At 46.5% G+C, this 20461-nt stretch overlaps 1 protein-coding gene across 4 annotated transcripts in view; it reads right to left on the bottom strand.

Annotated features, from left to right (window-relative positions):
- Positions 1-10613: 10613 nt before the first annotated feature.
- TSHZ2 (teashirt zinc finger homeobox 2) overlaps positions 10614-20461 on the bottom strand; it is a 197201-nt gene continuing 187353 nt past the window's right edge. For 2 of the 4 annotated variants that reach the window (XR_008849355.1, XR_008849356.1), the window contains exon 2: positions 10614-19737. The gene's annotated coding sequence lies outside the window, so the exon portion shown is untranslated. The remainder of the gene's footprint in view (positions 19738-20461) is intronic. The other 2 variants (XR_008849358.1, XR_008849357.1) reach the window with 2 other exon arrangements.

A 20461-nucleotide genomic window follows, 5' to 3' on the forward strand; every position in this document is an offset into this window, starting at 1 on the left:
AACATTGATGTATGGGGTGTATAGTGTGTATATGTATTGTATGTGATGTGTGACATCGCATACAGTACTGTACAGTTCTTTAAATACCTTCAGGGGGGACAGAATGTCCTCCATTACCATCCTGCCGACTACAGCTCTGTAGGAAAGGAAGGGGAGGGCAGCCAGCAGCTCATTGGATGCCTACAGCAAGATGCTGCAGGCTATTGGCTATGGCTGCTCTGGGGGGGCGGGGCTTACACGGAGCTCACAGTGGAAGCCTCCGTGAGCTAGCAGGACAGCATGTGAGTAACAGGAGGCAGAACGGGGCACATTATACAACTATCTGTCATTTGCTGAAGTTGTCAGCGCTGTCAGATAGCTGTTTGTACGATGGCCCCGACACACAGCAGCATCATATGTCGAGGCTGCCTTCAACATACGATGGGCTCTGAGAGGCCATCATATGTTGGAATGATCATATGTCGGGGCCATCATAAGTCGAGGGATCACTGTACCTTGTACAGGCCTTCAAAGATCTGCTCTACAGTTGCCTTCTCGAAGGCTGGCCAGGTGCAGACACTGGAACACCAGGGTTGTTAATGTGGACTGCAGGCAAAACTGGCAACATTCCGGCAGGTGGGGCAGGTGATGATCCCGCTGCTGGAGATGGGGCAGGTGATGATCCCGCTGCCTGGTTGATCTGGAGAGCTGGGTTCTGACATCTGGTTGGATATTGAGTGCGCTGTTGTTTTAAGAAGAATAAGGTGCTGTCCCCTTTAATAAAATTGCTGAAGTGCTGCAATGGCTTGGACTTGGCTAGTGGGGTACTGTAATGGATGCTCCCCCTCTATTTTGAAGGCACCCGGTAGTAATTTGTCTTGCGACCAGACTTACGGACACAAGTGGGTTAATTCTGAATGCTAACTGGCAACGGAGACTTGCTGCTGACAATCATTAGTGTTGGCAGAGCCTGCGCTGCAGCGAGGGCTTGATAAAAGCAGTGGAGCCGGGCACAGCCGCCAAAACCTTCAATATGGCTGCACCCAGGGAACTTCCTGTTTTGGTCTGGTCGGCAAAGTCTTCCCCTGTGCAACACATGGCAGCTCTTTGGTTCCTCTTCGCTTTGCTGAAGAGGCGTTACCGCTGGGGACTGGCGGGGCGGAGCTGCGACTGTTTGCGCTTGGGAAACACCAAATGAAATTAACCCTTTCAGGTCCTGACTCTTTATACTCCACAGTGGCAAACAAGGGTCTTTTCTTCACCTTCCCCTCTATTTTACAAGCCCCACAAGTAAAACACTTTTCAGTCCTGTACACTTTCTGGTGTGAACTTTAATCACATCGACATGCCATTTTCTTGCAGACAATACTGGACACAGTTCAGACTAGGGGGAAGGACTTGTGGCATAAGGTACACACCCGCATCCTGTTTGTGGCACCAAAAGTTGTGGTAATGGCGGGGTGTGTGGTGCAGTGCAGAAGTTGTTGCCCTATGGGCAGATGGTATTAACCCCTTGTGTTCGTGACACCACGGCATGGTTTAGCCTTAACCACCTGAAGGTGGATCCTGGGCTAGTCACGGGCCAATGAAGACACCAACACCGAATTACGAACAACGGTAGCTTTACTGAGGGTAGACAGTTGTTACAGTCAGTTTATGCAGTACAGCTAGGGCCCAAGGAGGTGAACAGTGTCACAGAGACCTTGCAGGTTTGCTGGGACTTGTAGTAGATGCATGCGTGTGGTGATGTGTAAGTTTCACTTTCTGTTTTATGACAGTTATATTCCCTCACCTTAGTCTTATTCCCTCACCTTAGTCTTATTCCCTCACCTTTCTCCACTTTGCACTGGCTCCATTACTTCCTATATACTTCCCTTTACTATTTGTTATGTTAAAGGAGCAGTCCGGCGCGCACTTTTTTCATTTTATCCCATCCGGGCTGCAAAATAAAAGAAAACACACTTTCTCTTACCTGCCAACGAGCCCCCGGAGCTCCGGTACACTCCGGTACAGGTGTTTGGTCCCCGGCTGTATTCTTCTTACTTCCTGTTAGCCCGGCACGTCACACGGAGCTTCAGCCTATCACTGTCCGCAGCGATGTCCCGCCTCGGCTGGTGATAGGCTGAAGCTCCGTGTGACGTGCCGGGCTAAAAGGAAGTAAGAAGAATACAGCCCGGGGACCGAACACCTGTACCGGAGTGTACCGGAGCTCCGGGGGCTCGTTGGCAGGTAAGAGAGTGCGTTTTCTTTTATTTTGCAGCCCGGACGGGATAAAATGAAAAAAGTGCGTGCCGGAGTACTCCTTTAATATTGGGGATTCATAGGGCTAACACCACTCCTATACTTAGCCTGGCTGATACTAACTATAGTGATACCGCCACGCTAACGAGAGCGCAGTACGTCACCAAGGTGCCAGCGGTGACAGTCTGATTAGCTAACAGCCTCATTTCTGACATTATCCATGATTAAACAATTTGGGCTCAGCTGTGAATGGATGAGGATATAAGGGATTGGATGAATGGGACGTCCATTATGTATGAATGTGCTTATGATTGGTCACCATATATACCCTCCCTAATCTACGTTTAGTACACTCCCCTTGATGAAGCGAAGGACAAAAATGTACGTTCGGGGCCTGAGGTTAAGTATCTCCCTACAGAGTGCACAGTCTTTTTCCTTATTTATTCAAGTTTGTACTTGTATTGGGTAGCTATGCTCTATATTTACTGTGTACATCATGCTATAGTCCTCCTATGAGCATTATATAGCTTTACCTTGTATTTACATCTGTGACCTCTGATTATTTTGCAAAATTTCTTGAAGTATACCCCTCTTTTTCTGTTGTGATGTCTGCAAAGCCTATTACATGTTTTTAACTTTGTATGTGTATTTTTTATGTCTGCTCAATAAAGTTTTTTACCTTTTTGATATATATATAATGATATCATGTGGCCTTACTTTTTGTGATAGAGAAAGTACCGTATTTTTCGCCGTATAAGACGCACTGGGGGGGGGGGGAGTTGGTGCGTCTTATACGGCGAATACACACACCTATCGCGGCGGTCCCTGGGGCCATCAACGGCCGGGACCCGCGGCTAATACAGGACATCACCAATCGCAGTGATGCCCTGTATTAACCCTTCAGACGCGGCGATCAAAGCTGACCGCCGCGTCTGAAGGGAAAGTGACACTAACCCGGCTGCTCAGTCGGGCTGTTCGGGACCTCTGCGGTAAAATTACGGCGTCCCGAACAGCTCACGGGACACCGGGAGGGACCTTACCTGCCACCTCGGTGTTTGCTGCATGGCCGGCGTTCTCCTTCGACGTCATCACGTCGTCGCGCACGCCGTCCCGTCATCCAATAGGAGCGGAGCGTTGGAGACACCCCGGGGACGCGGCGGCAGCGATGGAGCCACATCCAGGGCAGTGGTGACGGATCCGGAGCGGTGGGGACACGTGAGTATTACCTCCTATACCAGTGGTCTTCAACCTGCGGACCTCCAGATGTTGCAAAACTACAACTCCCAGTATGCCCGGACAGCCGTTGGCTGTCCGGGCATGCTGGGAGTTGTAGTTTTGAAACATCTGGAGGTCCGAAGGTTGAAGATCACTGTTGGGTTCAGAATCTTCTTTTTCTAGATTTTGCACCTTTTAAATTGGGTGCGTCTTATATGCCGGTGCGTCCTATAGGGCGAAAAATACTGTAATTTCTGAAAGGTAGTGGGTACCAACCCTTATAGGTACTTAAACTCTTTGTTGTGTTAGACTGTTATGGCACAACTGATGGTAGCTCCAAAGTGGGAATACAGTTGCGAAAACTCCTTCCTGCTGGGCACTAGGGCTACTTTCTGTCTAGCCATGGTGACTACGTTCTGGTGAGTCTTTGGGACTATGTTCAGCCATAGCATTGAGACTACTTTCCATAGAGCGTCTTTGGTTCCTTTCAGTCAAGCCACTGGGCTGCGTTCCGCTTCAATGCTGTGACTTCTGTTGAGTTGTTGCGACTATTTTGCTTAGATTAGCTAGAACCACAACTACTTTGGGACAATCCACTGTCGCTACTTTCTATTGAAATTAAGGATGACTTTTTCCTGAGCTGCTGTAACATGTGAATGATTTTGTCAGCAATGGATGTTGGGCCAGGAAAAGACCCCAAGGCTGTATTTCCACCACATGCAGTAAATAAGACACCGGACAAAGCCTTCTGTTATGGATAATCCTGTCAAATGGCTGATCTGCTTGTTAGGCCTCTGATTTCTGGAATTGCGCAGTTTCCCATCTCCCACTTCCTTGACATGAGGATCCTGACAATCATAAATGTAATAAAATGAACAATGAAGAGCGGGGGTGTGAGTTGGAGCCGCCTCAAGCTGCGAGGATTAAATGGCGGAATATCAGGGACACAATAAAACTAAACTATTATGTTCTGATCGTCAGGATGATAACAAGTCGACTGCGGCCAAGAACCGGCAAAATACTGAACCCCTCAAACTGTGCTCAGAGTAATAAAAAAAGCAATGTATTCAACGAGAATGGGAATTGCAGTTTTCCTCCAACTGAGTGGGCCGTGGCAGGGAGCCCAATGAAGTGATTTGGCCGCTATGATGTGTTCAACATAAGTGAATTTCATGTGGCGGCCGACACTTGTGGACACAATGTGCCAGAAACGCAGGCCGATATTAACCCCTCTGATCCTGGAGAGAGTTCCTCATATCTTTAAAGAAGCACTCTTGGAAATAATTTTTTTCTTATATAGTAGTAGTATCGGAGAGGTTCTTGGGTATGCCTTGTGCTTACCTATTCTAGCTGATGTGGCAGGCAGCAAGACTTACTGAAATGATTTTGTAATGCTGCCTTTTTCCTGTGAATCCTCTGGCTTTGCAGAGAAAGGATGTAGAGTTTACTGCACCTGGTTTTCCACTTAAAGGTTCCTCTTACCTGCCTACGCTCTCCCGGGGCTCCGGTGCAGGCGTTCGGTCCCCGGGCTGTATTCTTCTTACTTCCTGTTAGCCCGGCACGTCACGCGGAGCTTCACTGGCCGAGGCGGGACATCGCTGCGGCCGGTGATAGGTTGAAGCTCCGTGTGACGTGCCGGGCTAACAGGAAGTAAGAATAATACAGCCCGGGGACCGAACGCCTGTACTGAAGCGCTGGGGGAGCGTAGGCAGGTAAGAGAAAATTTGTTTTCTTTTATTTTTCAGCCCGGAACGGACAAAATAAGAAAATGAGCACCGGACATGTCCTTTAAGCTGCTGGTGAAGTTCAGCCAGGTGAACTGATTAGACTCCTAAGTAGTACAACCACAAAAGAACGATAGCATGCACTCACAACTAGAACTGCATCTAGAGGTCCGGGATCACGGGGAGGTATAGCGCAAAATGCCTCTGAGCGCTTCAGCACATCCTGGTATGCTGCCCCGTGATCCCGGACTCTCGGACCCGTAGACGCAGTTCTAGCAGTGAGTGCATGCTATGGTTCTTTTGTAGGTGTATTACTTGATCCTTTATCTGGATTGCGTGCACCCCACAGACGTCAGCCATATTTTGCCGGATCTCGGGATTGTGACAGCTTATGTATCTCCCAGTGACAATATCAGAGTGATAGATATTGATAGGAATGCTCTCCTCTATTGTTCTCTGGCTACAGTTCTGAGACTCCTAAGTACTGTAGGTTAAGGTCAGTTCACACTATGTTCAGTTTTGATGTGGTTTCTTATTGAAAGTGTTTTTTGCCATGTACAAAATTGACTTAAATGGGTACCCCACTGGCCAGCCTTCTGGCTGCATTCAGAACATTTCGTTCCAAATGCTATGCGCACACTGTGGGGGTCGGCCGCACCGCCTCGTGACGTCAGGCCAAGCCCCCTCCCATAGACTTGTATTGAGGGGGCGTGGTCTGATGTCACGAGGGGGCGTGGCCGCTCCCCACAGCTCGCGCACAGCGTTCGAACCTAACCAGTGGTGTACCCCTTTAAATTATAAAACTACAACTCCCAACATGCTCTTGGCTGTCTGGGCATGCTGGGAGTTGTATTCTCTGGCCATATTACATGCTGCAGGGCTATTGACTGGTCTGATGTGTACATTCATGGCAGTGGTCTCCAAATTAGGACTCTGCTGCTGTTGCAAAACTGCACAGCTGCATCATTAATTCAGGGGGCACAGTGGCATAGTTGATTCTGGAGGCACAGCGGCAATATTAATTCTGGGGGCACAGCAGCATAATTGATTCAGGGGGCACAGCGGCATCATTAATTCAGGGGGCACAGCGGCATAGTTAATTCTGGGGCACAGTGGCAATATTAATTCTGGGGGCACAGCGGCAATATTAATTCTGGGGCACAGCAGCATCATTAATTCTGGGGGCACAGCGGCATAGTTGATTCTGGAGGCACAGTGGCAATATTAATTCTGGGGGCACAGCAGCATAATTGATTTAGGGGGCACAGCGGCATAGTTAATTCTGGGGCACAGCGGCAATATTAGTTTTGGGGGCACAGCGGCAATATTAATTCTGGGGCACAGCGGCATCATTAATTCTGGGGGCACAGCGGCAATATTCTGTGAGCACAGCGGAATAGTTAATTCTAGGGGCACAGCGGCATAATTGATTATGGGAACACAGCATCATCATTAATTCTTGTGGCATAATGGCATTAATAATTCTGGGTGCACAGTGGCATTAATAATTCTTTGGGGCACAGAGGTACAATTAATCAGTACAGGGCACAGTGTTTATCGAAAATGTATTTATTCATCCATCTACAAAAAAAAATTAATTACAGAAATAAATCACATTATACTCTACATAGCTATCACAAACTAACCACCTAAATAACATTAAAGTATACTGAACTAACACTAACCAACTAAATAAGTCTAGAGATGAACAAAGTTTTGAAAAATTTCATTCAGCCGATTTGCCAAATATTCAGAAAAAGTTCAGTTCAATCCTTATCAGGATTTAGGTGGCAGCAGCATGAGTAGACCATATAGTGGCTGAATGACATAGGCTTTAGGTGGCAGCAGCATGAGTAGACCATTTAGTGGCAGAATGACACAGGATTGAGGTGGCAGAATAAGGAGTAGACCATATAGTGGCTGAATGACTCAGCCTGGAGTTGACAGCAGCTTGAGTAGACCATATAGTGGCTGAATGACACAGGATTGAGGTGGCAGCATAATGAGTAGACCATATAGTGGCAGAATGACAACGGCTTTAGGTGGCAGCAGCATGAGTAGACCATATAGTGGCTGAATGACTTAGCCTGGAGTTGACAGCAGCATGAGTAGACCATATAGTGGGATAATGACATAGGCTTTAGGTGACAGCAGCACGAGTAGACTATAAAGTGGCAGAATGATATAGGCTTTAGGTGGCAGCAGCATGAGTAGACCATATAGTGGCAGAATGACAAAGAATTCAGGTGGCAGCAGCATGAGTAGACCATTTAGTGGCAGAAGGACACAGGCTTTAGGTGGCAGCATCATGAATAGACCATATAGTGGCTGAATGACTCAGCCTGGAGTTGACAGCAGCATAAGTAGACCATATAGTGGCAGAATGACACAGGCTTTAGGTGGCAGAAGCATGAGTAGGCCATATAGTGGCTAAATGACACAGGGTTGAGGTGGCAGCATAATGAGTAGACCATATAGTGGTAGAATCCCTCTGCCTAGTGGCAGCAGCAGTAGGAGACCATATAGTGGCAGAATCACTCAGCCTGGTGGCAGCAGCAGTAAGAGACCATATAGTGGCAGAATCACTCAGCCTGGTGGCAGCAGCAGTAGGAGACCATATAGTGGTAGGATCACTCAGGCTTGAGGTGGCAGCAGCATGAGTATACCATATAGTGGAAGGATAACTCAGGCTTGAGGTGGGAGCAGCATGAGTATACCATATAGTGGCAGAATCCCTCTGCCTGGTGGCAGCAGCAGTAGGAGACCATATAGTGGCAGAATCACTCAGCCTGGTGGCAGCAGCAGTAAGAGACCATATAGTGGCAGAATCACTCAGCCTGGTGGCAGCAGCAGTAGGAGACCATACAGTGGCAGAATCACTCAGGCTTGAGGTGGCAGCAGCACGAGTACACCATATAGTGGCAGAATCACTCAGGTTTGAGGTGGCAGCAGACTGACAAGACCATAGGGCCTCACAATTGAAAAGATTAAAGATATTTTTTTTAATTTAAGTTTTTTAAATAGATGAACATTAACAGTTACATTTTATGTGCCAGCAGCATGAGGAGATCATATAGTGGCTGAATGACACAGCCTGGAGGTATTTATGGCCTTTAACAATAACAGGAAAAAAGTAAAAGCCCTAAGTGCGTATATTACACTTAGATTAGATAAATAAAAGAAAAAAAATGAAAACTCAAAGACCTCACCAGAGTTATTGGTGCATGATTGTGGTACGATTATAAAATATATAAAAATATGAGGAGACCGTGTTTCAAATGTTGAATAACATTTACTTAGAATAAACAAATTAAAAACTGTAGATACACACTATTACTGCAATTCTAATGTATATTATAGGCATAAAATATATATGCTGGATCAAGGGGGGAGATTAATAATAATATCTCAACAAATACGTTGTGGACGTCCTGTATAGTGTCAGCTCTGACAGCGGGAGTACGGCTGGCACCGTTCTGCGACGGGCCGTACGATGGATTATAACACCCCGTCTACACTGCACCTCTGCCGCACTCCATTTTGGTTAGCAGAGAATAGACACTTGTTGCTCCGATCGACAAGACTGGAGCTCCAGCAGAGTGGCGTCTGACGCCAGGAGAAGGTCCACGTGGGGTGAGATTTTGGCATCAAAGGCCGGCTGTTTGATTGAAAGTGCTGCTGTTCTGTCCGGGCAACAGATGAATAGTTTTTCAAAAAATTACAAATTTCTTGCAGTAATAGGGGGAGATTTATCAAAAAAAGTGCAAAGGAAAAGTTGCCCAGTTGCCCATAGCAACCGATCAAATCGCTTCTTTCATTTTGCAGAGGCCTTGTTAAAAATGAAAGAAGCGAGTTGATTGGTTGCTATGGGCAACTGGGCAACTTTCCCTGTGCACAGGTTTTGATAAATCTTCCCGATAGTGCGTATTTAAAAGTCCACAAACTAAACGCGTTTCAGGGTACTAATACACGACCCCTTCCTCATATTTTTAGATATGTTATATATTTTATTATCATACCACAATCATGCATTTTTTCAGATTTCGGTTTTATTTATCTAATCTTTATAATAGCACCTAGGAGTATAGGTGAACATACGATCTAGCCTCTGAGCTCTGTAGCTGTGAGCTGCACAGTTTTTTAATTTTTTTTTGGTCTTTACTGCGTATATTACACTTAGGATAGGAAAATACACCACATGATGTTTACACCTGAATTAGGCGTTAAGAGCAGGTGAATAGGTCTTTTAGTGCTCACACTAACTGGCCCCTATTAGCTTTGGTGTAATATATGCCAGTACAGTAACAACATATAGTGTACTCTCTCTACTGTCCCTGTCTATCTGCCTGCCTGCAATGATGTGGGCTTCAGGTGAATTGATTCACCACAGTAAAGATCTTTCTCTGGAAATTCCAAACAAATTCTGATTTGTCCGGTTCGATTTGCTCATCTCTATAAATAACAATTAATTTGTTAAAGGTATTTATGAAGATTATATAGTTGGTTAGTTAGTGTTAGTTCAGTATATTTTAATGTTATGTATTGTCAGTTATTTACAAATACTCTATACAATTACATTTTAATCTTCATTGAAAGTAATTTTACATATATATATTTTTTAATCCTAACAGTTTTAGCAGAAATAGAAAAGGAGATGGCCCGAATTCAGCAGGACCAAAATGCTGAAATTGCCAAAATAAAAAGGCAGCAAAGGAGGATCCTGGAGCAACAAAGGAGGATCCTTAAGCAACAGTGCCTTCTGGATGCCGATATAAGGAGGATGGAGGAGAGGCAACCAATTAGGATACAGAAGCTTGCAGACCTCCTTAAAAATTAAAGAGTTGCCTTAGAGGCGTGTTTGTTTTTTGTTTTTTTCTTGTTTATAAAAAAAATTATTTGGTTAAAACGTGTGCTTTCTTTTTTTGATATTGTTATGTTTTTTGCCAATACATAGAACTGCAGGTAAACATAATCCAGAAAACTAATGCAGCTCTGATTCATCTCTGTCGAGATCCGTTAGATTCATGAAAACCGTACAGCAATGCGGTCTGGGTGTCTTGGTGAACACATAGTGCCTTCTGAACAGACTACAAACTCCGCTACACTGTATGACAGTGTTGGTGCGGGCAGTGTGTTCACCAAATAATTAAATAAGATGTTCAATTATTGGAAAAATCGATAAACTCATTGATAAAGAGATAAATAAATTCATATATATATATATATATATATATATATATATATATATACAGATATATTTAAATACATTAATCAATAAACTAAGCAATAAATAAATTCATCAATAAACGAATAAATTCATTAATGATTAAAAACAGAAATAATTTCATAATAACATTTAAAAATAAAGAAATTCATACATGATTACAAAAAATAAATAAATTCATAGATATATACAAAAATATAAATAAAATAAATAGTTAAAAAACAACGGTATTATTGGAGGGAGAGCGAAGGAGAGGGATTGACAAGGGACCCTTCAGCGCCCTGAACTGACAGAAGTCAAGAAGTCGCTGCCGATCCAGGACTGTGGTCAGACTGGTCCGCCAGTCTGTGACCACCCCACTTGCTGCGCTGCTGGAGGGGGGGGCGGCGGGACAGTAACTCCAGCGCATACTGAGCGAGCTTGCATCAGGTGTCCAGCCTGGCAACCCAGTACTCCATGGGGTTGTCTGTGCTCATCCTGTCGGATGCACCAACGGACTCATGTAGTCTACCACCATGTGGGACAGCTGCTGGTGGTGACTGCTGCTTCTACTGGGTTGTGCAAGCTGGTAGAACAGCCTCATCTCACCCAGAAGGTCACCTGCTCGGCTGGTGCTGCTGGGTCCAGCCACCTGCTGGGTGAGATGGGTGGGGAGAACTGGAGGCCGGGGAGATGCCTGCTCCAACCGGCTGATGAGACAGGACTGCAGTTCATGCCTACGGTCCTGCCTCCAGCTGGCTGGCATGAACTGCTCCAGGTCTAAAAGGGTGGCCAACCAATAATCATCCCTCTCCTTAATGGCAATGATCTGGGGGTACCTCCTGAGGCACTGCAGCATGTGGGCAGACATGGGGAAGAGGACAGCCCGCTATGACTCTTCATGACTGCCCAGGACCATCACCTCTTGGTCCTCCTGCTGCTATCGCTGCTGCTCCCAGTGGGAGCTGCCCCACCCCCGGACTAACGGTGCCCCCAACACCGGCTCTCCCTCCTGACCAGGCCCAGACTCCTGGACGTCCACAGACTCTTCCTCCCCTTCTTCAAGCAGGTACTCCCTCTCCGCCCGTCGCTGCTCCCACAAACTCTCCACCATGTGGAGGATGGAGTTCCACAATCAGCCTTTGAGGGGGCAGGCTCTTGTCCCGCTGCAGTTTGGACGTGGTGGCTGTTGGGGAGTGTCGGAAGTGGCTGGCAATCCTCTGTACCCTTTGCACCATGTCTGTCAACCTTGGATATGTGCGCAGGAACTTCTGCACCACAAGGCTGAGGACATGTGCCAGGCAGGGCATTTGGGTGAGACTGCCAGCATAGAGGGTGGTGAGTAGGTTGCTGCCATTGTCACAGACAACCATACCTGCTTGAAGCCTGCGGGGTGTCAGCAACTTCTGGACCTGAACCTGTAGTGCGGCCAGAACATCAGGTCCAGTGTGTCTACGTTCCCCTAGACTCACAAGCTGGAGCACGGCCTGGCACCACATGCGCCCCACACTTGTGTAGCTACGGGGATGCTTGCTGGTCGGCTCAGCAGCTGTGGAGACAGTGGGGATGGAAGAGCAGCAGTTCTCCCTTGGACACCCCAGGGTGGCACCACAAACTCAGATTCTGCCGATCCCTCTCTGGCACCTCAGAGGGAAACCCAATGGGCAGTAAAACTCAGATTTCGTCCCTGCCCATGTCTGCTGGTCCAACCATCCATTGTCAGATGCACCATTGTGTGGACGCACGCTCCAGTCCCCAGGGGGGTAGGGCGCCGTGCGTTCAAACGCGTCGGCAACCGACGGCTGGCGCCGGAGGGCAGTGGAGGACCTAGAGAAGGGTGCAGTGGAGGCAGAGGTCTGGCTGCCGGTACCAGTACCTCTACGAGAGGGTGCGGGGAAGTGAGAATGCATGACTGGAAGGGGTTGGGGTGTCTGCAGTACAGTGGCAGGAGCTGCTGTCCCCTGCACACTGCTGGTGGTGCTGCTACCACCACCCCACATCTGTTCCCGCTCCCGCCAGTGGTTGACCCTCAGGTGCTGGGTAAGGGCAGTGGTACCCAGCCGAGCCAAAGACCTCCCTCTACTTGCCCTGGCATGGCACAGTTGACAAATGCCTATAGCAGCATCATCTGCTACCAGGGTGAAGTAAGCCCAAAATGGTCACTTCAGCACTGACCTCCTGTCAGATGGGGGTGGTGCTGACTTGCACCTGTTGGGACTCAGTGCGCACAGGTGGAGCTGGCTGCTGCTGCCTCCTCCTGCTGCCATTACCAGTGGAGCTGGTCTTCCTGGTGACCTGGCGCACTGTTTCCCTAGGCTGCCTACCTTCCTCGTCACTGCTGCTGTGAACTGACAAGGGAGGTGGCACCCATTCTGGGTCACCCTCCTCTTCACCCCCAGATGTGTCCGACCCAGGGCCAAACTGTGGTGGACTCAGGGGAACAGCAGATGTATAGCCCCTGACCTGGCTCCGCTGTCCCCTCGCTGACGCCTGGGTGTGACTAGGTGCGGGGGTTTGTTGGATAAAACCATCATCCCTTCCAAAAGGTCCTGAGCATCAGCACTGAGATGGAGATCAGCCTGATGCAGGACCTCCCCCAAGAGGTCCCTCTCACTGTCCCTGTCAAACAGGAGAAGGCTAGACTCTTGGGGGCTGGGGCTACAGGAACCAGAGTGCTGCTGCTGCTCGGAGCCGGAGCAGAGGAATCCGTGGCACTGGCTTGTGCCACTAGATCCACTACTACCTCGGCATCCGGTGAAGAAATGGGGTGGCTGCCACCACCAAAAAAGTCTCTAATGAGACGAACGCCCCTGCCACCTTCGCCTGACCCTCTAGAGGAGCTGCCCCTGGAAACTCCCCTACCCCTGCTGCCTGAACGGCCACGAATACTACTCATTGTAGCGGTGGAATACACTTTATTGGGATGGGGACTCTGGGCCAAAAATTACTTGACCTAACAAAAGACACAGACACTGACAAAGAGACTAACACTTAAACCTAACATTAATAAACGTTTCTTTTTGTTTAGTTTTTTGTTTGTTTTTTTAAATACCAAAGACAAAGACAATCACGGAGACACAGACACTACTAACTACACAAACTAAAGAAGAAAAAACTAACTAAAAACTAAACCTAATAATTTTTTTTTCTACACAGACACTAAACTAAAACCATAAAACACACCTAAATCCTACACTATACTACCCTACACTAAAACTAAATCTGATAAACTAACCTACTCTAGATGATTTGCTTTTTAAAAAGTAAAGCTCTAACTCTATACCCTACACTAGTATTTATTATCTGCTAAGCTAACCTACTCTAACACTATCTAATTTGCTGGATAATTTGCTTTTAAAAAAAAGCACTTGAAAGAACACGGACAGTATTCAAGCTCCTCTCACAAAAACCACCACAAGAAACTACAAGTTGCTGCTGGAGAAGGAATCTTATATAGTGAAGGGGTGGGATACTTTCCTATTGGTTGCTAGGGATGTTGTTAACCTCTGACAACTGTATCTGCATCATTCTCATTGGCCCACAAGCTAAAAGAAGGGAGGGATCAATATTCGCAAATATTCGCGTGTGCCAATCTGACACAGTAGCTAGTATTGAAGCCTTCTTAGACCACAAGCTGGAAGCAGGGAGGGATGATCACTGTAATGTGTACTGTGAAAAAAAATGTGAATATTCGTAATTGCGAATATATAGCGCTATATTCACAATATTCACGAATATGCGATATTCACAATAAATATTCGCATTGCGAATATTCACGCCCAACACTAGTAAGGAGTAGTGTGGGCCATAGGTGTAAGGGTATTGTTTCTTCTTCAGAAGAGCACCAGCTGGCATAGGAAGCTTTAGAACCCAGGCAATGTTCCATGGGGGGGAAAAAGTATGCAAAGTAGCTCTCTAGTACCACCTATTGGTTGCAGTTGCACCTGGGATGGTGGATCTCATTAGCTGCATAGCAATGTAGTTATGCAAATGGGAGAAACATTTACATGCAGATAGCTACTTTACTTTATAATACATTGATCCCATAAAAGTTGAGATCATAAGTAAATGGGGACCCACTTATTCTGTGTACAGATTTGTATAAGGGGCCCGAGATTTAAGCTGCATCTTGACCCAGAAACTCTTCAGTGAGAAGTAATGTATTGTGATCTGCAGGTGAGGAATTGCTTGGACACAGGAAGGGTTAAATGGTGATGCAGTGCGGTCATCTTGCGCCGCTCCCTTTTTCAGCACCCACTTTACTTTCATACCGTCACACATGACAAAACAAGGATCCTCATTACTGCGAGATTTCCCGGCTTTGTCACCATGACAATTCCTGCAGTGATGTCTTTGCATCTGCAGCGCACATTAAAGTATTACTGCGGACGAAAAATGAGCCACTCTATGGCCCCCCCGGGAGAGTAGAGGCTGTGTAGGATTCTGGGGGTTGGGGGTCATTTAAGTGACGTACAGGACCCACGTGTAAAATGTGTAACTATCTACACTGCTCAAAAAAAATAAAGGGAACACTTACACAACACAATGTAACTCCAAGTCAGTCACACTTCTGTGAAATCACACTGTCCTCTCAGGAAGCAAAACTGATTGACAATCAATTTCACATGCTGTTGTGCAAATGGAACAGACAACAGGTAGAAATTTATAGGCAATTAGCAAGACACCCCCAATAAAGGAGTGGTTCTGCAGGTGGTGTGGTGACCACAGACCACTTCTCAGTTCCTATGCTTCCTGGCTGATGTTTGTGTCACTTTTGAATGCTGGCGGTGCTTTCACTCTAGTGGTAGCATGAGACGGAGTCTACAACCCACAAAAGTGGCTCAGGTAGTGCAGCTCATCCAGGATGGCACATCAATGCGAGCTTTGGCAAGAAGGTTTGCTGTGTCTGTCAGCGTAGTGTCCAGAGTATGGAGGCGCTACCAGGAGACAGGCCAGTACATCAGGAGACGTGGAGGAGGCCGTAGGAGGGCAACAACCCAGCAGCAGGACCGCTAACTCCATCTTTGTGCAAGGAGGAGCAGGAGGAGAACTGCCAGAGCCCTTCAAAATGACCTCCAGCAGGCCACAAATGTGCATGTGTCCACTCAAATGGTCAGAAACAGACTCCATGAGGGTGGTTTGAGGGCCCAACAACGTGCAGGACATTTGGCATTTGCCAGAGAACACCAAGATTGGCAAATTTGCCACTGGTGCCGTGCTCTTCACAGATGAATGCAGGTTCCCACTGAGCATGTGACAGAGTCTTGAGACACTGTGGAGAACATTCTGCTGCCTGCAACATCCTCCAGCATGACCGGTTTGGCGTTGGGTCAGTAATGGTGTGGGGTGGCATTTCTTTGGGGGGGGGCCGCACAGCCCTCCATGTGTTGCCAGAGGTAGCCTGACTGCCATTAGGTATTGAGATGAGATCCTCAGATTCCTTGTGAGACCATATGCTGGTGCGGTTGGCCCTGTGTTCCTCCTAATGGAAGACAATGCTAGACCTCATATGGCTGGAGTGTGTCAGCAGTTCCTGTAAGAGGAAGGCATTGATGCTATGGACTGGCCCGCCCGTTCCCCAGACCTGAATCCGATTGAGCCCATCTGGGAAATCATGTCTCGCCCCATCCACCAACGCCACGTTGCAACACAGACTGTCCACCTCATCAGGAGCATGCCCAGGCATTGCAGGGAGGTCATACAGGCACGTGGAGGCTACAAACACTACTGAGCCTCATTTTGACTTGTTTTAAGGAGATTACATCAAAGTTGGATCAGCCTGTAGTGTGGTTTTCCACTTTGACTTTGAGTGTGGCTCCATATCCAGGCCTCCATGGGTTGATGAATTTGATTTCTATTGATAATTTGTGTGTGATTTTGTTGTCAGCACATTCAACTATGTAAAGACGAAAGTATTTCATACGATTAGTTCATTCATTCAGGTCTAGGATGTGTTATCTTAGTGTTCCCTTTATTTTTGAGCAGTGTATTATTATAGGAGACGATGTATCGATTGTCCTTCTAAATTACATGGTGCTGGTGTATTAACAGCACATCTTCATACACGACAGTGCTACAGCTACGAGAGCTTATGATCTACTGTGGTAGCCCAGTACAGAAGTGGCCCATCTGTACACTGTTGGTCCTATCAGGTGGACTCAGTCCCAGTCCCCTGGCCTCCACACTCCTCAGGACTCTCATCATTCCTTCTGTGAAATAAAGAGTTAACGTATTAAACTCATGCTAATGTGCCTTTAAATGTTGTTACTAAGTCATATGTAACCAGGGAAGGTGTCAGTGACCAGGTGACCTATGGGAGTCCTCCAAATAGCTCTCTTATATCTTTGGGAGGAGCTAGTTTAGTTTCAGTTTAGACCTTGCTGAGCTACAGTACAGTCAAGACCTGAGAGTGTCTGGTGTCCTAAGGGAGACCAAGGCCTAACCACGCAGCCATGCTTCAATCATCACTGAACCCCCTTCAGGTGAAAGTTAAAGTTAAAGCCTACTAAGCAACCACAGGGGAGAAGTCTAGTCAGAATAGTCAAGTCTGTCAAGTCTAAAGGACTGCATAATTGATTTCAAGTCCCAGCAAGCCTGCAAGTCTCCTAAAGTCACACGTCATCTCCTTGGGCCTAACTGAGCTGTAAATACTATACCATCTGTCTGCCTCAGTAAAGCTGCCGTTGTTCCCTAACCTTGCATCGGAGTGATTTTTTGCCCCACGCCTGGCCCAGGAACCAGCGGTCATACCTCGGGTGGTGTAAAGGATAACCATGACCTGGCGTCACGAATATCAAGGGTTTATAACATCTGCCCTGAGGGTAAAGATTGGGGTGGACCACCGGGTGAAATGGCTGGACCACGGGTGTAGCGGTGTGAGTGGTGGGATCAGATGGTATTAACCCCAGGGGCTGGATGGTATTAACCCCTAGTGTTCGTGACGCCAGTGTGGTTTCTGGAACACCACACGCCCAGATTCTCTACTATCCCAATTTCTAGAAGTGGAATGAGAGTCCACAACCAGTTATGGTCAAACGGAGGCTTTACTGAGTAGAAGACAGGTGGAATTATCTTCACAGCTAAGGACAGAATTCCCAGAGAGGTGGCCAGGACCCAGAGGACCTCGCAGTTTGCTGGACCAATATACTTGTAGTTAACTTGACTTGGAATTAGACTTGACTCGACTAGTTTCAGTGACAGCAGACATAGACTTGAGACTTACTGGAGAGACTGAAGCTTTTGCGGCTTTTCCAGATGCTGATCACTTGCACTTAGATCTCTGGTGGTTGCTGTCTCAGCAAAGACTGATGGTATAAGAGAGTGAACTGTAATGGCAACCCCTTTATATAGTGGGGGGCTGGACTAAAGCCCATTGGTCAAGCTGCAGGTCATAGGTTAAGCTGGTGCTCTCTGGGAGAACGTGACAACAAATCATGTGACTGCATAACATAACATGTGACAGACTTACACAGGTCCTTGAGACCTCCCACATGTCCTATATACTACCTATACATAGGGATCCTGTCAAGGCATTAAAGTGATATACACATCTTTATAAAACCAACAGGGGACACCTTGCGAAGGAGCCCCAAAGTCACTGAGGGACTCAACCTGACAGGGCCTAAGGGTAGTACAGGACCATGTCCTGTACTGGGACATCACAACAACATCTGCCCTCATCACACTATGTATCACTCCCAGTATCCATGACTCCAGGAGCTCACAATCTAACCTCCCTTTCATATAATGTTTACTTCCAATGACCCTTGACCCCAAGAGCTCACTATTAAATTTCCCTATCACACAGTGTATCTCTCTCATTATTTCTAACCACAGAGCTCACAATCTAATCTTTCGATGACACACTACAGTTTACACTATATTTAATATTCACAATTTTTTCCCCCATACAATGTATGTGGTAGGCTCTACAAAAACACAACAAATGTATCCAAGTGTCAAGTCTGTACCTGCTATACCAGTGTTTCCCAACCAGGGTGCCTCCAGCGGCTGTCTGGGCATACTGGGAGTTGTAGTTTTGTAACAACTGGAGGCACCTGGGCATCTGGTCCTGGTTCAGACTGGACCAGGAGCCACATCTACATAGTTTGTATGTTCACCATTTGTACACATGAGATTCCTCTCCAAACCCATATGGATTACTAGTAGTTATACCTGAGAGAGAAATTAGATTGTGGGCTCCTAATGACAGGCATGATGGGAGTGATACATTGCGAAACATAGGAAGATTAGATTACAAGTTCCTCTGGAATAATAGGCATGATACATTGTGTGACAGAGTTTGATTAGATTGTGAGCTCCTGAGGTCAGCGATGAAGGGATACATTGGCCCTGATTTACTATTGGAAATCCGACTTGCTCTTGTCTGGTTGTGTGCCAAAATCCGGCAAACCCGAAAAAGGGCCATGGCCAGTCGGAAAATGGGTGTGTAGAGTGGGATCCTGCAAATCTGACACAACATCCCACACTAATAATATAATAGTAAATCAGGGCCATTGTGTGTAATGAGGAGATTAGATTGGTAGCCCATGGCGCAGGGATGATGGGGTGATACAGAAATAAATACAGATTTCTTTGAGATGAATCGTTCCACCTGCTTTTTCCTAATCCGCAGTCTATTGTATTTAGCAGTTTGTTGACTATTTTCACCAAAATCGACTCTCGGACATAACCTATGATTTGCCCAAGATCTGCACATCATGACTGAGATCCTAGCATTCTTGTGATCGGCCCAGAAGCTGCACGTGTCCAGTAGAGGGCGACTTCCCTCTGCCTGGGTTTCCTATAGGCAGAATTAGCATTGACAGCAGGAAAGATTTCTCGCTCTGCCCAAAACTATGGAGCAATTTGTAATGATTAGAGAATCCGCACACTGCCCTGCGTGTATTTCATGGAGTAAAATTCATCTCTTGGTCCTTTGAGAAAGGAAAAAAAAAAGTTTTTTAAGAGTGGTTATCACATTATGCAGGTCTTTGTGTACTGGCTGCTCATGATCTAGGCCGTTCCTCCCCTGGGTCCTTGGAGATCTCTGTGTGAGACATCATTTACTCAGAGCTTTGCTTAAGACAACCTGCACAGCCGGGCTGAATCCTCTGGGGTTACCTGTCTTTGTAAAGGATCAGTACAGTCAATAAAGATCCGTGTATAAGCGGGAGATGGTAACAGCTGGAATTCTGGCTCTAATACTCGACCTTGGGGTTACACGGATTTATATCCCAGCTGCTCGGGGACATTTAGTGGAACATTCTCCTATTGACGGAGTTCGGATTCTTTATAGTTCTGGTCTTCCTGTTCATCCTGCTGCAGCACATAAGGGCCAGGGCATCTCAGGGCTTTAGTTCATTTAAATGGGCACTGTCAAATAAAAAAAATAAAAAACATTTTATATGTTGAACATCTTTGCAAAACAATAGTTTTTCTAATATACTTATATAAAACATTTCCAAATTTTATTAAAGAAAACTGCCTTTGAAAATCCCACCACTAGGGGTCCCCATATCTCCTGGGACACTGATGCGTCCCGCAGCACCATGAGTGTGTCCAAGGGAGACGGCTGATTGACAAGGCTGCAGGAGGAACACAGCCTGCAGCAGCACTACTGTAACACAGTTTTACCAATCATGTGCCTCCAGCTGTCGCAAAACTACAAATCCAAGCATGCCTGGACAGTCACAGAATGTCTGGGTATGCTGGGAGTAGTAGTTTTGCAAAAGCTGGAGGCACACAGCTGAAGGCAACACTTCTGTAAAAAGAGTTATCCAAACAGTGTATCTTCAACTAATCCAAAACTACAAGTCCATGCATTACAGGACTGGCTAAGGATGAAACACATGAATGACATAGGAAGATATAAGTTATGCACTCACCCTATTGTCTTTGGTGGTAGAGTACAGGCAATAATAATAATAATTTTATTTATATAGCGCCTACAGATTCTGCAGCGCTTACAATTATGGGGTACAAACAAGGACAAGTATCAGACATAATATTACACAATAACTATTCAAACAAGAGGTGTGGGGATATGTTGAGGATATGTTGAGTAGTGTTGCTCGCGAATATTCGCAATTCGAATATT

Source organism: Hyla sarda, chromosome 12 (assembly GCF_029499605.1).
Source record: "Hyla sarda isolate aHylSar1 chromosome 12, aHylSar1.hap1, whole genome shotgun sequence".
In the NCBI taxonomy this organism is placed as follows: Eukaryota; Metazoa; Chordata; class Amphibia; order Anura; family Hylidae; genus Hyla; species Hyla sarda.